This window comes from Ostrinia furnacalis, unplaced genomic scaffold, assembly GCF_004193835.3.
Source record: "Ostrinia furnacalis isolate ACB-3 unplaced genomic scaffold, ASM419383v2 OfSCF7437, whole genome shotgun sequence".
NCBI lineage: Eukaryota > Metazoa > Arthropoda > Insecta > Lepidoptera > Crambidae > Ostrinia > Ostrinia furnacalis.
Genome location: NW_021137676.1, coordinates 427,332 through 440,001, shown reverse-complemented (window position 1 = coordinate 440,001; position 12,670 = coordinate 427,332). Strand labels below are relative to the sequence as shown.

The 12,670-nt window shown below is 34.8% G+C and overlaps 1 protein-coding gene across 1 annotated transcript in view; it reads left to right on the top strand.

The window, feature by feature from the left end:
- The first annotated feature begins 552 nt into the window (after positions 1 to 552).
- LOC114364476 (proton-coupled amino acid transporter-like protein pathetic) overlaps positions 553 to 12,670 on the top strand; it is a 55,561-nt gene continuing 43,443 nt past the window's right edge. The window contains exon 1 of the mRNA XM_028320647.1: positions 553 to 758. The gene's annotated coding sequence lies outside the window, so the exon portion shown is untranslated. The remainder of the gene's footprint in view (positions 759 to 12,670) is intronic.

Here is a 12,670-nt window from a genome sequence, read left to right as displayed (position 1 = left end):
ACCTTTAATGACCCGCGGGCCGTATGGAATGATATGGACCATTCGGCTTGAGCTCTGAAGCGCACAGTGAAGTCAAATTATTGGCATAGTCAAAGAAAACAGTAAGTTATATTTTCTACAAATCAGTAAAGGAATAATTCATCTTACTAAAGTACCTAATTACCAAACAGAGTACGAGTCAACAACTTAAAAATTTCGATATAAAGATGAAATGTTCGATATAAAGTAAAATTACCGATATAAAAATAACTAATAACCATTTCACTTTTGTTCAGTCTTTGATTTAAAATAGTTTTATAATTAATATAATTTATTATCAATTTGCATGCTTATTTTAAGTCAGTTTATCATATAGTTTAATTATATTTTGTTAATTATTGTACGAAATATATTTGAGCATGATTTACTAAGTTGATGATACGTGTATGTGTAAGTAGGTAAACCAAGATAAAAATCAAGCGTTAGCAAGAAGATGACTTACCATTCAAGTTGACTATGACGCCAACAAGCCAAATTGCTTGCTTCTGTGAAAATGCAAGGGTCATTCTTGACTGGCGTGCTGCGTGCGCGCAGTGTTTCTTTCGCAAGCCCAGCAGTGTTGTGCTGGCCGTCGGAACCGACGCACGCGTGTTGCACCCGCGACTGACAGTTTACGCAACGGTTCGAAAGTGATGTGGCGGTAGGAAGGGCTCAGTGGCGGTACTCCGAGGCATATTGCCTCACAGTGTAAACAAACTTTTGAATTATTCACGAACATCGTAAGTATTCTGAATTGATGTTTTTTTAGTAATGTTTGTCAACAAACGATTGTTGCGCACTACACGTGTCCTCTAGCTCGTTAAGCCGTGTGATTTTTAATAGTTTATTGCTTTGGAATCAAAGTAGACTAATTATACTAATTAATATCTGAGGAATATTTTCACATAATAATATATTATAATTTTTTCTCATGGAATTTCTCTGTGCCCGTAATTAAAGCAGTTCTTTGAGGTCTAATTAATTCTAATGAAAAGCATACATGAACGTGCATGTATGCGTTATTCTTAATATTGTTATATTTTTAACTTTTAACAAAGTATGAAATTAATACCTTTTAATTAGGAGCTATATTATTATCCTCCAATAGACTGTAAAATGAAAAACACATTTACTGGAAATAAAGATAGATACACCTTTAATATTTCGGCATTGAATCTCATCTCTGAAATCTAAATATGCGAAGTTGAACAATGTAGATTTTACCTTGACCTATCGTAATACTCACTTGTCTTTGCCTCACAACAATGCAAATATGTAAATTGCCAAGCAAATATTTACTATAGTAAGAAAAAGAACAGAAAAAAAGAAACAGAATGTCGCTTGTCGCTTTTGTCCAAAGATTATAATTCTTATTGTCTGCCTTAAGTCTTAAAAAAACAAAACAAGATCTTAGACCGAAAGTTTTGCAAATATGTATTATTAATGCACTGATATATTATTAGCAATGCAATAAGACCAAGTGACATAACTTTAAATGTTATCTTTATAATTGTAAAAAGTAAATACATATCTTTTTTTGTCAAAATGCATAAAACGGGACTATCCAAAACGGAGGACTATGGAGGATGCATACCTTCCAAAGAGATAATTGTTAATTAAAGCCATTTTAATATAAACTGTATGCAAATGCATGCTTTATTTATTCAGAAATGTAAACATATTTTTGGTAATTAATTAAAAACAAAGTCTTTTTAGTATTTCAATAAGGTCATTCTACTTCAACTCGACTGAAAGATGCATAAATAGTTACTCTTTATGATGGAAGTTCAAAACTTCTTGTATCTTCCTTTGCTATGGAGAACCACGGGATTTCGGTGGAAATCGTTATATTTTTTTAAATCTAATTAACTCTTCTCAGCCTCGATTAAATCGTACGTCCATCGGCCGTCGATTTTTTGTATTCAGTACCATGCTGCCGCGTTCCATCCTGAATGCCTTCAGTTCTTACGTGAGAAAAGCATACCTTATCGTAAAACATTTTCAGGTCTACAGGTAATATTGAACCTTACTACAAGGTAATAGTGGTTTTAATTAGTCAAATTACACATTAAGCTGTTAAGTAAATAAAGGCGTTAAACGATCGATAGCAATCAGTGATAACACCAAATATTCTGTAACGCTTGCTTAAGCAAACTCTGCTTGCACAATTGTCCCAAATATATTACGGTCAGCAAAACCGCCTATCGGCTTAATACTACTTTTATCTTTATTACTTTTGTCAGCACTTTCCATTACCCCGAAAACTGTACTAAGTAATAACAGTGTAGTTTCTGTTAGACCCTAATGTAAGCAGTAACAAACTTAGGTCATTCCCTAAATCTTAGTACTATTTTACTACGTGCTTCTGTCATGTCATAACATCCTTTTACAACAAGGTGGGAACGTGACTTTACTTAAGAGCTTTACTTGTTTTATACTTTTCCATAGTATCAAATCTGTAAAAAACATAATATTACGTTGGTGTGTCATATAAGTGTGTTTTTTTTTTGTAGTGTTGTAATACGAACGGACAACAAATGACCCCAAGTTTTGTTTTACTTTAACATGCTGCTGATACAAATGACAATGTTGTTATAGGATATAAAACGATATTTTGAACTTCCTGAAGTATGCAAAGTTTTCCTCAATCAAATTATGTACATACTTTATCTATAATTCATTTTCAATTTTGTATAAGCATATTGCACAATAAGCACTGCATAAGTGAATAAACTGTTTTATACCTGTTACGAAAATTACAATTACTCCGTGTACGTAAATATCTCCTTCTTGGCACTATTACCACAGAATAATAATAAGTACTACGTACAGAAGTTTTATTTCGCGAAGGTATTTAAAAAAATGTATGTATGTACTTTAGCCTGTCTCAAGAGTCAAGCACCATTTTGTTGACAAACGTCAGTGATCGGCACTGCGCCGAAGCTATAGGGCTGACTTCGGTAAAATGATGTGACGTGAGGTGCCAAACTGCGGAAAATGGCGGAGGAAATACATGATTTAGCATGAATTATCATGAATAATATTAACTACATATTTACTTCTCAGTGTCTTGAGGCAACTTAAAAAAATACATTCTGTGTATTTATTATTATTTAGGCAGTTAAATACTGCACATTTCTTTATTTTCTTCCGTCATACCTACACAAGAATACGCGTGCGTGAGTCAATGTTCGCTCGTATGTGAGGCCTTGTCGAATAGTATCCTGTAGGTGGGCCATCGTGCGTGTTTTGTTTTCGATTTAAACTCGCGGAGATGAACAGGCCTGCTATTACGCCAAATTATTATGTATGTATTCTGAGCTATTACTCACACCAAAATAGATTCCAAATTATTAGTCAGTGCACAGACAAGAATTCAGGCCTTGTGGTGACTCACAGTTATGTTACCTTGATTTTTTCTCAGTGATTGCTGTGCTAACCGTACTTTGGTGAGTCATCCAATTAGCTATGTACCTGGCACCCAGGTTTACAAGGCTGGATGGTACCATGTGCATATAAAATGCAGTTTTAAAGGTCGTCTTCGTCGAGTGAAGTTAGCAGATTTCCCGGTTTCGGATGGTGGATCCGATAACGGAGTTTGTTGATTTTTATGTGTACCATTTACGATGTTAAGGAGTTTTTTATTAAGTATTTTTATGATCTGGCTGTATAAAACCGGTTTAGTCTTAGGTATTACGAAGAATAAGACCTCAGCCAATGATCTCATTTCAGAATATACCTCGCCATGAACGAACAATGTGCTTAACGTGTGACCTGTGTGTTTACACTTTTGGGACTGAATAATGCTTTGCCACACAGCTTATGACCGCAGTCTGTGGAGGAACACTATCTGTGGTCGCGATCCTCATCAGTGAGGGACCGAGGAAGAAGAAGGAGAACGCTTTGCCACAAAATTGAGATAGGGAAAAGTTGTCTGTTTTTATTTTTTGGTAAAAAAGGCTGTTGACTGGATACCACATACGGGCAAATGCAGTATGGAGGACATTCCAATAAGCCCGATCAGTACAAGGCCCATCAAAGTGCATTTCGTAGTGAGTAGCGACACAGTAGCGACCCGCTTTGTCAAAAAGGCCCGTTCACACGGCATTCATATTGTAAATGAAAGAGTAGCCATGTCTATCTCTCTCTCATTATTTTTTCTTAGCTAAACAAATTCAGGTGACACAACAGCGATACATTAATTCAAAATAGAGCTATTTAATATAGAAACATGAACAACTTGGAATGCTTCCAATGATTAAGTTATTTATTTACAAGATACAAACCCCAGGAAGACCCGTGGCCGACAGCGGTCGGTTATGGGTTTAGGGCAATCTCCTTATTTATAAGGGGCATTATGGGCACGCACGACAAAGATTGCCTTTCTATACATAAACTATTGTTATGACCAAGTATGGGCATTGGTGCTTTCAGTACATTTTGTTGTATACTGGGCTCTTTAGTTTCCAAAATGAAAAGATTCATCTTATACTTCTTTTCGTGTGAAAAAAACTGACTACCCAACGATTCTTAAATTACGTCACATTGACCTTTTGCAATACGATCAACTTGTTCTGATCTTGGGTGTACAACCTCGTAAAGACACCGTGTTGAATTGCAATTGGTTTTCCTCAAAATATCCTGTTACTTTGTGTTTGAGCCCTCAAAGTAAAAAATATAAGATTATGGTTACAAGGAAACAAGTGACCCAATTGATCTTTCCATTTGGGAATGGAAACTAGATTTCCGGGATAACAAATATCCAATATTATGACGTAAGCTTATATGTTTGATAAGCTTCTTTAAGGTGATAATAAATAGACATTTACTTCAGCGTTCAGCATCATCATCATTATCTCAGCCATAGGACGTCCACTCCTGAATGCTTTCCATTTACACTGAGCACCTAAATATGCACGTACAGTTCACCCTCACTGCATCTCACTTAATATCAGATATTGGCGATTACGGCCAAAATACTGCCTTGTTCTGCATAAAAAAATTGGGTGATGTAATCTGTCATAGAAAAAATAAATAATGCAGATTTTTACTGAATGGTTGAAATCAATTTTGCCTGCAGCAAGTATGGACCCGGAATGTCGTGACCGTTGCGAATTCAGAACCGTCGTTAAATCTTAATTTTTCGTAGATTAGTTCTGCCAATTCTTCAAGGTGTTAGACATAAGTTTTTTTTTATATCCACAATGAGGAAGCTCTTGGCCTGTATCTCACCTGATGGATAGTGATAATTAGGCCGAAGGTATAAGCGAGCTTCACTCTGAGGTGAATTCTCAATAACAGAGGAACTGTCTATCTTACCGTTCAGTATTGAATAGCTAAAAAGCTTCTTGTCGCGGATATGTGTGTTTGTTTATAAATATACTCGGTGTCTAGTAGGTGATTAATAAATAAATAATTAATAAATTAATGGTAAAACTAGGTATAAAGAGGCTAAATGTAGACCTAACAAAAGAGATCAAGATTAAAGTGGATTCCAAAGGTGGAGCAATTTATTACTTAGCTTTGAGTCAAACAAATTCTGCGAATGTTTTTAAGTAATTATATTTTTGACTACGTTGCTACAAGCCTACTACATAATAATACTTACTTATAACTCAGATAACATTCTTATAACTATTGAATGTAGAAACTACAGAAATCTGAAATTAGGTAAATAATGAGCTAACTAAATAAATACAATACTTAAGACACAATAAGTATTGTATTTAGTTTTCTCATTTATTATTTTCTTATGTTACTAGGTAGTTAGTAAGTACGTGGCTAGCTCTACGGCAGCAAACATTCGCTCATAATTATTTGGAATATCTTCCATAATGTTTTATGAAATGTAAAGCTTAAGTGCCTTTTCACACGTTCCGGTTGCCGGCTATCCGGCGCCGGGTACCCGGTGGTGAAGTGTATGGGCATGGTACGTAGCTTTCACATGTTCCGGCGTAATTAATCCGGCATGCCCATACATTCACGACCGGGTACCCGGCGCCGGATAGCCGGCAACCTTTCACACGTTCCGGTTGCCGGCTATCCGGCGCCGGGTACCCGGTGGTGAAGTGTATGGGCATGGTACGTAGCTTTCACATGTTCCGGCGTAATTAATCCGGCATGCCCATACATTCACGACCGGGTACCCGGCGCCGGATAGCCGGCAACCGGAACGTGTGAAAAGGCACTTATTCTGTCACTCTAGGTGTTATTACTTGAAGTACTAACCTGGGCAGCCCTCGACGGATTTAACGATCCATCCGAGATATCGACGGCATATACCTTTGATATCGATGGCAGATAGGGGAGAGTTTGGTATATTGTACCGCCGGGTAAATTGTACCACCCTTATATTTCGTAAAGTATTTATTGAATGTCTGTAATTGCAACACTTAGCGATACACAACTAAATTCAATTAATATCGGCCAATTGGTTTTTGCCGCGACTACGAACACGTGTGTTTTATTTTGAAAATTATTTTTTCATTGTTTTCAAGCAACTTTTGACAATGCATGTTTAGTTTGTAATTTTGTTAAATTTAATCACAGGATGTTTCTAATATATTATTTAGAAGCGTAAATTAGTGTGGATTACAATTATTTGAAACATTTTTCGATATTTATAAGCTATATATATTTTACCGATTTTTTAAAAGCACTATCACCTAGTCGGCTAAATTGTACCACATCAAGTTGTATGGAACTTTACCAAAGGATTTTGAATTTTTTTTTAGTTAATCATATTTTGAAGTTATAATAGCGTAGTTATGTTTGACTAACAATAAAAGAAAGCAAAAGACTGGCAAAGTAGATTAGGTAGAAGTGTGCGTTACGATAATTGGAATTACAAAACTTGTACTCAAAATCGTGATAACGTGTAAAACAATATCGATTGTCTATGTTATTAACTACTGCTCCTTTTCGTTACCTAATTTGTTAAGAATGTATCGTATAATATTTTGCCATAGTTTTTTTAAAGGCTTGAAATTTATTGAAATCCAATTTAGTAACCATGTGGTACAAATTATCGAACCGGTTGGCTAAATTGGACCGAAGCTCTGAACTCGTATTTTGTTGATTTGTGCTAAATATACAACAAGTATGTTGATTAATACCTATGAAATAGTAAGTTGAATAATTTATCTTTTAGTATATACCATGAACATTAGCAAAAACAAAAGAAAACTATGTGTAAATTGGGATTGAAAAAAACTGGTCCAAATTGCCGGACTCTCCCTTATTACTCACTCGCCCGAGCTATTGGATCTCCCTATGAAAGGACGTAAAGTGCCTGGACATCCATTATAACGATCCTGTTGAAAATAACGATGTAGATTGTAGGTGATGGGCTCGATAAACTTGTATACTGGAAGAAGCTGTTAGAGAATTTAGGTTATAGGTTTTTTACAGCACTTGCCTTAAATAAAACGGTAAATGGGACTGATGGTTTTCGTTATGGACTAGTAGGTATGCCAGATCGCGGGGTCGATCCCAACGCAATACAATCAGTGACTTACATTACATCTTATTTATAAAAGATAAAATATGAAATTCGGTACCTACTTTTCACTCTTACAAATTTCAGTTATAACCTTTCAATTCCATAAATATCTTTACACGTGAATTACCTACAAATGAATGGTCACGTTTTTCATTTGAAAATTGGTTGTCAATTGAGATAAATAGGTGATTGGATATTTGACACTTTCCAAGGTAGAAAGCGAATCGTCTTGTTATCGATTTTCAGATTAAAGATAGTTAAAAAAATATACATCTTCACGTGGCATACTTCAATATGACATTCCATTAAGTATCGACTACTGATCTTTATTTAGGTTGGATATTTATATGTTACAGAATATTGAAATTGTACGAGTTGTTCGGAAAAATGTCCCATAAAATTGTTTATTTATTTGTAACATGACTTTATTAACTTAGATGATATTAAAACTACTTAAAGAGCATCCAAAAAAGTATATACTTATGCTGTTTATCCTTACTATTGCTTTGTTTGTTATTTAAAAACAAATGGGTGCTTCTCGGTTTCCCCATGATTCTTGTGGCATACAAATACTATTGAAACAGATAAAACAAAGCATTCCTTATTACACTTTTTTCCGAGTGAAAATCACCTTTCGCACTTCACGCGACTTGCTGATTATTCAAAACTATGGCCTTCGACAAAAGGTCGAATCGAATCCAATTTATGAAAAACTATCTAAGTACCTAGTATGTGATTCAGAATCATTCTAGTAACTAATAAATAACTGATCGATGGAGTGAAGCCGATTGAATCGATGTCATTAATATTATTTACCGAATTATACAACTGTTTTGTCTTAAGGTTCTGAACTGCTTGATTCGATTGCCTTTAAAAAAGGTATTATCTATTAAATTGACGTGCATGAAAATGACGGGAAATCATTACGTGATGCGGAATGTGTGACAAGGTTCATCTGAACATTGCCAATTAACTCGATTGCTAGTGTGAATACAGTTGAACACCTTTTAGCCGCGAATTCAAATTCAAATTGGATTATTTGTGCGCAAACGACTAAATTTGTGGAAAAACTATTTAATGTTTAACGATGACTTTACAGTTGACATTTATGAGTGATGACTATTATTATGAATAGTGCTTATTAATGACTTTTTATAGCCCATTTTTTACATTTTAAATTGAGTACTATTACAACTAAATACTTAAAATACCGCAGTAACTAGCTTGATGTGCCGTCGTTTGTCGTCTGTACTATTGAACTGAGAGACTTACACACACGGTGAGCTTTGTTGGTTCCTTTAGAATTTCCAACATACCGAAACCCAAAAGCGGGAATAAGTAATGGAGGAGTCCATTCAGTCAATTTTTATCCGTTTTCCTATTCAATGTCACTTGGGGGATGTTGTTTATCTTAGTTATTTGTACAAATAACAAACAGGTTGACTAATTTTAGCGACTTGGTAAATAAGTCACCCACAGAGCAGCCTCGAGACCAAGGTGAGCTTGTCCACGTGTAATGTGAAAATGTTTTGCTGTGGCGGTAAAAAAAACAATACATAGAAGTAGTTTTTAGGGTTCCGTACCCACAGGGCTATATGGCGGACATCCTTAGGGAAGGACTTTGTCCAGCAGTGGACCTAAAGGTTGACACCAAACGCCATGCAATGCTATGAAAGATCAAAAAAAAAATATCAAAATAAGTAGTCATGTCAGCAGTAAGGTATCATGAAAAAATGAGATCTCATGGTAAAATTTTCAAATAATGTTTATTTTATTTAATATGATAGTTTCAAATATTAATTAATCCAAATATGGATTGTGCGATTTTTGTTTACGAAATGTATGAATTGCGCGTTTTTGTTATTTTCGATTTACGAAAGTATCATATTAAATAAAAAAATGGTTTTCAATATTTTAAGATACGGAACCCATCAGGTCTGACTCACTTTTGGTCGGTTTGCTTTACTAATAAGTTGATTAATCAGGCCGGATTCTTTGAATCCTGCTCTAAATGTCAGACGAAGATCTTTACGAGGAAAGTCATCGATCAAGGGCTTTGGAAACTAGCTTCTGTGGCTAAAAATAACTTAATATCCTATTTTTAGAAATCTTTTAAAAATACCTATTAACAGGTTCATTTGTTAATCATTTAGATCTTAGGAAGGCAAGTTAATCAGCCTGTTCGATTAATGCCCGTTTTCACCATCAATCCCTCATTTTTAAGGTAACCCTTTAAAAACAAAATTCCTGTTATTTGTTACCATAGGGGTCACTTAAAAATTAGAGGTTGATGGTGAAAACGGACATAAGCCAAGTGAGACTATTATATCGGCTCATGAGGTCTAGAGGGTACCAGGGACACGTAATAAATAAATGTAAGCACGCAAAACTTATCTAATAAGGTAATTTGCAAAAAGATCTATTTATTTTTAAAACGTTATTTAAACATGAATTAAATCGGCCATTTAGTTATCCAGCCTGCTTTGTCTACATATAACGGTCTAGTGAATCATTACGTTAATTGCACATGTTACAATACTAATTAGTAGAAAATACCTATTATCTACTAATTTCTATTTTAAAAAGTGAATGAATGTAAGTACCACGTGATTAGCCGGTGTGTGTGTCGATTGATAATAGACGGTTAATGATAAGTACTCGATGACGATCAGCCGTCATTAGTTCAAATTAGCAAAGGTTTCTCTCATCTACTGATAGGTTTAACCCTTATGTTACTTCCATATTTTATTTAATACTATTTCAACATTTTTTTTTCTTTTACAGTATTTGTTTGTTTTTTTACCGTATAAACCTTCCCTAATCATTCTCAAAAATTTCGAGTTTTATGGAGGCAAACGAACAATACTAATTCATCTTTATGTTTTAGGAGGAAGATTAGTATATTTGTGCACGTGATGCCAGCCAGTAAAACCAAATTAATAAAACGGGGTATATTTACGAGCAGTTGCTACGTGGCTGCACTTTAGTCAATAGACAATATCTTTATTGCATCATGTTGGTACATAATAAAGATCTTAAATAATCATTTTTAATCTTTTGCCAACTAAAGCTCGGTTATACTTACCACACATGGTTATATGGCTGCAATATTATGTATTTTGACAGTAAAAAAATATCTCTTCGAAACAAGCAATATTTTTATTGCATTAAGGCGATAGGTGAGGCAAAACTGCAAAATAGACCTCTCTTTGAATCCCTACTCCTCCTAAATGGATGATCCAAACAAGAAAAAAAAATATGTGTGAGATGTATAATATCTTAAACTAAAAAATTGTTGTTCGTTTTTTTCGTTACAACTATTAGTTTTGACAAAAAAAAATCTTAACTTTCTTCTAATTTCACCAAAGAAATTTCCTACTACTCCTAAACTGCTGAAGCGATTTTAATGATTCTTTCACCAAATGATAGAAAATTTTATGGTCTAAAAAATTGTTGTTCATTTTTTTTCAAAAATCATGTATTACGTGTCATACATTCAAAATACCCTGTAATTACCACGCGCGGGCCGCGCGATAGCGGGAGCTCAGTCTTTCACTAGCGTTCGCACGGGGAGGCTGTGTCGCATGTCGGCCCGCTCCGCTCCTTTGTTTTTCTATAAAGAATTTATAGCGCAGATGGTACACTCGGTATACTCATAGTAGTTCGGCGGCTGAATTAGTGATCTGAGTACGTCATTTTAAATAAGTATAGGCATTAATATAAACATTTTAAAATAATTTAAATACAATATTTTAATACCTGCTCAGACAGACATTTACATTTAGGTAGGTACTCATAAACACACTTAAAAACTGTTTAGAAGCCCACTAAGACACACGAATATCGTCAGCCTAACTTTCAAACTGCTTATGTCCCTTTGAGCAAACTTTACAGGAGGAAATAACTGTTTATTTTTCATACAGTTAAGGTATTTATTGAAGTATAATGATGTACTAATTGAAATATAATCATTATATTTCAATTTTGTTTCAGTTTGAAAATTATGCTGACGAGAATTATTATTATTCTGTAAAATATGTTTTTTTTAATTCTGTTTTGAAACACAAAATAAGCATCGCAATTCTTTTCGATCTGCGTAAATTAAAATCGAGTCGACATTCCCGTAGGCAGTTATGTTAGAATTGGCAGCGCTTCGCATCTGTATTCTGAGCGCTCTTTGATATCGGGCAGAAGCGCGGGCGCGCGGTGGGAGGCGCGTTGTCTCGCTCTAATGCTCAAGGTCGTTCGGCCATGTAATCGCCTTAAAACCTTTTTCGCGGCCTCGCCATCTTGAATATCAGTTTATCACCGAAAGACTGTATCACCCTTTCAAAAAACTATATATTTCATGGTTTCCATTCAACATGGGTCTCAAATTATCTCTATACTAAATTTTATCAAAATCAGTGCAGTGTTTTCAACGTGAAAGAGTAAAACTTCCATTAATCCACTCTCACTCACGTACGTTTACATTTATAGACATTAGTAGAATGTGGCTGCACTTTTTGAAGCAATACTTACTTACTTTATGAAATGAAGCGTACTTATGTACAACTTTAGCATTAAACGGGTCTTTATGTAAGGAAATGTATGTACAATGCAATGTAAATGTTAAATTTGTTAAATAAACTTTTATTACTTTTTACTTTTACTTTTTACTTCTAATGTTGCACTGTGTTGCAGCCTCATATAGCAGAATATATTGACCGCTGTGAAGGTATGAGTACGGATTATCTTAGGTATAAACAAAGTTGCCAAATCATACATGACCATTATAAACAGGGAAAATCCACCTTATTTATTGCAAAGTATGTACCTACCTAAATAATTTCTTTTTTCTTTTGCCATGCCGAAAAGACTTGTTTATTCTTTTGCCATACCAAAAAATAGTCGTAATTGGTAATACGTAAATATGAACGTGTACCCCAACGTGACACTTCATGCCGAATTGCAACAGAAACCTTTCTCAGTTCACCGAACCTCCAAGTTGTGCTCCAAGGCTGAACGTGTACAATGGGAAAGGTATTCGGTAGGACCAATCCATAAATAGTGTATGACATGATTCATGATGTTAATGGGTTCGTGTCTGACAATCATACCTACAGTTAGGGCAAAAACTTATTCATTGTAAAACCACAACTCCAAATGAGA